Source organism: Lygodium microphyllum, chromosome 3 (genome assembly GCF_053477565.2).
Source record: "Lygodium microphyllum isolate KBCC chromosome 3, Lygodium_microphyllum_v1.1.10, whole genome shotgun sequence".
Taxonomy (NCBI): Eukaryota; Viridiplantae; Streptophyta; class Polypodiopsida; order Schizaeales; family Lygodiaceae; genus Lygodium; species Lygodium microphyllum.
The window spans coordinates 139,485,799-139,491,798 of NC_141137.1; positions in this window are offsets into that span (position 1 = coordinate 139,485,799).

The window sequence follows — 6,000 nt, forward strand, 5'->3', positions numbered from 1 at the left end:
TAGTGGGAGTCCTGTTCATTATGTAGACTATTGTAGCAACTGCCTCAACCTAGTAAAAATCTGACAGTTCTTTTTCATTGAGCATGGCACAAGATAACTCTCTAATATGCCTATTTTTTCTTTCTACAGTTCCATTTTGTTGTGGGGTATGACTACATGAATATTGCTGCTTTATGCCATGCTCCTTCAAGAACCTTGCAAAGTCATTTGAGAGGTATTCTCCACCTCCATGTGACCTTAGGCATTTTATTTACAAGCCTGTTTTTTTTTCAACCATGGCTTTAAGAGTTTTGAAATACCCAAAAATTTCACTTTTCTTTTTCATAAAATACACCCTAACTTTTCTGCTATAGTCATCAATAAAAGTGACAAAATAATGACATCCTCCAATAGATGCAGCTTTAGTAGTCCACACATCAGAGTGGATTAATTCCAATGGCGTCTGACTCTCTTGAACATGTCTAGGAAATGGTTTCCTTGCCTATTTTCCAAATTGATAGGCTTTCCATACCTTATGCATTTCTGCAACCTTGAATTTAGGCAATCCTGCAACAATATTTTGGACTTGCACTGATTTAAGTCGATGTACATTAACATGACCAATGCGTTTATGTTAGATATCAATATCTGCAACTACACCGGTCCCATGTGCAAACATTGCTGCACTCAATTCAGGCATGTCTGCATCCAATGTAGACATTCTGCCCTTCTTCTTTCCTTTTGCTATCGAGCGACCTTTATTTTTCATATCCTCAACAAAGCATCCATGAGGAATAAATTTGACCTGCAAGCCCTGCTCAACCATTTGACCAATAGAAACCAGGTTCTTGGTGATATTCGGGACATGAAATAAATCTGATAGGTATTTCTTTTTCCCATCCTGCATAGACAAAATAATTTTTCCAATCTGCACAATAGGATATGCAGTATCATCACTAGTCTCCACAAATCCTGGTTTTTCCATTTTCCTTGCATCCTGTATCCATTCTGCATGACCTGTCATGTGGTTTGATGCACCTGAGTCAACATACCACACATCATTGCTTTCTTTTGCACTTGTCATAGAATTGGTCATGTGTTGCATCATAAATAAATGCTCATTTCTGTCATCACCCTGTCTACTAGAAGATGCATAATTCCCTTGTTGCAATTTACCATTCATGATGTCATTCTGCTTTTTATAGCAGTCTTTAGCCATATGACCTATTTTACCATAATAGTAGCATTCAACATTGCTGTTTGCATTTTGCCCTCTTTGCCATCCACCACGACTTCTTTGGCTCCCCCTGCCTCTAGAGTTACCACGTCCTTCTCCATAGGACTGGTTTTCTTGAGTTTGCTGCATAATCTGATTTCTACCAGGGCCTCTAGATCGGCCTCCTCTACCTCTGCATGTACCTCTTCTAGCATTTGAGTAGAAGATAGCTTCTTTTGAAGTTCCTCCTGAAGAAGATGCACCACCATTTCTCTGCTCCTCAAAAATTAGAAGAGCAATCAACTCCTCAAAATCAGGAAATCTTTCACGAACAGAAATGGATGTTCAGAACTATGCATAATCCTTTCCTAGACCATTCAAAGTCACAGAAACTAAATCATCATCTTCCACTAGCGACCCAATGGAAGCAAGTGCATCTGCAACCTTCTTCACCTTCATGTGGTAGTCATTGATGCTCATAGTTTCTCTTTGCACATTGTGCAACTCTTGCTTGAGTTGCATTTTCCTGGCTTGCGTATTTGTACTATACATTTTTGACAAAGTATCCCATGCCTCCTTTGGCGTACTTGCATCCTGAATATGCACAATCATAGAGTCTAAAATACTGATAGACAGCTAGTACATAACTTTTCTTGCTCTCTCATGCCATCCTTTAAATGCCTGCATTTGCAGTTGATTGGGAACATCATAAAGAACTGGTTCTTCTTCATTTCCTACAACAAATTCCCAATATCCTTTTCCCATAAGGAAATTCGTCATTCTAAACTTTCATGCTTGGAAGTTGTTCTTGTTAACCTTTTCAGTGACAATCTATGGAAGAGAAGTAGACGCCATTACAAAACACTGCAAAAAATTGCGTCACTACAAAAAACACAGCTTCAACCTCACAAGGGAAAATCTGCAAAACTGACGAAAGTGGTATTTGACCACATAGTCACTTCCTAGTGACGATTTTGCATCAACATGCAACAAGGATGATTCTGTAACTTCCAATGTCTCTGCGCACAGGCATATGATGCAATTTCTACAGTAACTTTTCACTGACTTGTAGAACAGTGGTCGCACAACAAAAAACAGGGCCTTTTCCTGAGTGCGTGCGGAAAACTTCCACCTCCAAAACATGCCCCGAAATGGCCTCGAATTAAAAAAAAAGGCAACCAAGGGCTAAAGCCCTTGCCCACAGCATATATTGCCCTCTTGCTACACTGCGAAGGGCGTCTCAATCTCAGACAATGCACTCTTGCACTTTCTGGTTGTGCCACCTGCAGAGACTTGCTCCCAAACTCGAAAAATAAAAGTAACACTGGTCCTCTTACCAGAACACCGCGAACTTGGTTTACTTTCTTGAGATCCTTACCATGAACCAGGCTCTGATACCATGTCAAGATTGTGGGAGAGAAGGAAGGAGTCTCACTTGTAGTTTTCTCACTTATACAATGGGGGAATACACACAAAGGTGGAGGCTGAAAATAGTTTTCCTCTTCTTAGTTGTGTAAGCCAAAAAGAACTCTAGTACAGAGAAATAGAAGAACCCTATATACGGGTCTCAAACCAAACTCAACTAACTAAGGTGGCATACTAACTGAGCCACGAACTAGAGTAGATAAGGATAGCTGTCATCTAGCTATTATTCATGGGCGGCGTACCAACCGCATCTGCAGCTAACAAGTCGGTGACATAAATGCACAACGGTCACCCTCGCATATCACGAGTGGAGCTTGATATCTCAACACTATGTGCCATCGCATAGAGTGGAAGAAAGCCAAGAAGAAAGCAGCAAAGAAAGTGAAGAGTCACCAGCATGTAGAGGCATGACGCATCCAAATGGAAACCATGGGATCGTCGCATTACGAATTGGGCAGCAGAGAGTCATGGGAGACATAGTTTGTAAGTATATTTTGATTTCTAGTTTTTAAAATTTTATATTTTTTTCAATTCTTTATATAACTTATTTTTAATACATTGTGTCTCATAACTGTTTGTATATATCATAATTGTTTTGCAGACTACTATCGTTGGTAGGATACCTACTCCTAGAGAGGTAGGTTACCATCGAGGCCATAACCGCGCAGCCACATGGCTTCACTTCTATGAGGAGGGTCTCATCACTGAGGAGCAATACAACCGGGCTATGAGGATTCGATAGCCAGAGGAGGTATGTTTTTCTTACTTTCCTATTAAAAGTATAGCTAATTATAACTTTTTCTTTGCAATTGTACGTAAGCAACCTTGATCTTTTGTGTGTGTAGGCGAACCCCGATGTGGAGCATAGCAAGGAGGGGGATAGCGACACTAGTAGCAATGGTGGTGCTAGCGAAGATGTTTCTTCTTCAGATTCGTAGAGGAGAACCATACCTCCTCTATGGCCCTGTTTCCATGTATATCTATTATCCATCTTTGAGCCTACTACTTGCGGCCACGCTTTAGGTCGCAAGCACTTAAACTCCCCATGTAAATGCGTTTTATATATAATGAATACATGGATTTTTTTTTTCAATTCTCGTACCATCAGATCTATTGTGTTTTTCCCAAATGCACAATTTGATGTGTATGCGAGGGAAAAAAAAAACCAGAGAGCATGTAACCACATGCTCTCTGGTTTTTTTTTTCCAATTCTGTGCTTTGCGTCTATTTGCGCGTCTAAATTGCAGAAAACACGCGTCTATACTTGCGTCTAAAATGCAGAGTACACGCACTCATGCATGCGCTATATAATTCAAATTAATAAAAAGAAATAAAATATATTTTTTTAAAAATGAGATTTTTGGTTTTGCATTTGCATCTACTGGCGCATGTAAAAGCGTGTCTATGCACGTGTCTATGTGCCCGTCTAAGACGTGCTTGTAGATGCACAAAAGAAATTAAATAAATAACAATTTTAGTTTTCGTATGTGCGTGTATCGATGCATGTATATGCGCATCTAAAGTATGTCTATTGGTGCGTGTGGATTTCCTTATACATGCGACTAAAGACGCGAAATGGTAGATGCACAAATAGACAGGCTTATAGATGCACCCGTAAGATTTTCTCTCAATTCAAAAATCGTGTCTATAAGTGCGTCTAAGAGGCATTTTTGTTGTAGTGATTATGAAGGTAAAAGCTTCAAAACCCTAATTGATTGTGGTAGTACACATTCTTTCATTTCACCGATCTGTGCAAAAAGGCTAGGGATAGCCACAATAGATACACCTACTTTACTTGTGGAATTGGCAAATGGTCGTGAGGTCTCTTGTACTAGGCAAACTACTAAGGTGAAATTCCTACTGGGTGGGAAGCCGACTTCGGTGAGATTCAGGGTAATGAACCTACGTGTCCACAAATGTTTGCTCGGAATGGATTGGCTAATACCCAATGATGCCCACATTCACTGTGGAAAGGGCCAAGTCTTCTTCCAAAATTCTGAAGGAAAACTAGTTACAACTCAAGGAGAGGCTGGTAAGCCAAAAATATAGCTAGAAAAAGCAACACGGATAATAAAAGGAGTTAGAAAGGGTCTACCTGTCTATTTGATTAAACTCAATAAGCTAGATCAGAGTTAGAAATATGGGGAAGAACCCTCATGGTTAAAGGAATACACAGATGTATTTCGTGAAGAGCTGACAAAACTTCCTCCTCAAAGGGAAGTCAACCACGAAATCAAGCTGGCACCAGGAGCTGGACCAGTTGCAAAGAGACCGTATAGGATGTCCATCCTGGAAGCGATTGAACTAAAAGAGCAACTCAAACAACTATTAGACCAAGGCTACATCCATCCTAGTAGTTCGCTATGGGGAGATCCAGTACTATTCCAAAGGAAGAAAGATGGAATGATTCACATTGACTACAGAGGGTTGAATCAATTAACCATCAAAAACAAATACGCCATTCCAAGAATAGATGAACTACTTAACCGTCTTCAAGGTGCGAAGATCTTCTCTAAGATACATCTCAGATCTGGATATTATTAGATAAGGATCAAGGAAGAAGATATCCCAAAGACTGCATTCAGTACAAGGTATAGACACTTTGAATTCCTAGTGATGTCATTCGAGCTGACAAATGCTCCTGCTACCTTCAATAGGTTAATGCAGGATATCTTTAGGCCCTATCTTGATGACTTCGTACTCATATTCTTTGACGATACCCTAGTCTACTCTAAACAGGAAAAAAATCATGAACCCCAGCTTCGCATTGTTCTTGAAACAATGAGAGCACACAAGCTTTATGCCAAGAAGAAGAATTGTGCATTTTTCAAGCGACAGATTGAATATCCAGGATTCATTGTATCAACTAAAGGAATTTTAGTAGATCCGGCCAGAGACGTTCTGGAATGGCCAACACCAACTTCTGTCAAAGAAATATGTAGTTTTCTTGGATTGACAAGATGGTATAGGATCTTTATCAAAGATTATGCCTTGATTGCAGCGCCTCTGGCTAATCTACTAAAGAAGCAAGTAGCAATTGTATGGTCACCTGCCGAACAAACCAGCTTTGACAAGCTAAAGCAAAGCTTAGTATCAACACCCATCCTGAAACTTCTTGATCTTAGTAAGGAGTTTGAAGTGGTAACTGATGCTAGCGCACTTGCCTTAGGATGTGTGCTTATGCAAGAAGGCCATCCTGTAGCATATTCTTCAAGGAAATTGAAGAGCCATGAAAGGAATTATGCTACCCACTATTTGGAGTTGTTGGCTGTCATCCATTCTCTCAAACTTTGGAGACATTACTTGCTAGGTAACAAATTTTCCTTAGTGACGGACCACAAGAGTCTTAAATGGATCTTCACCCAGAATGAGCTTAATAG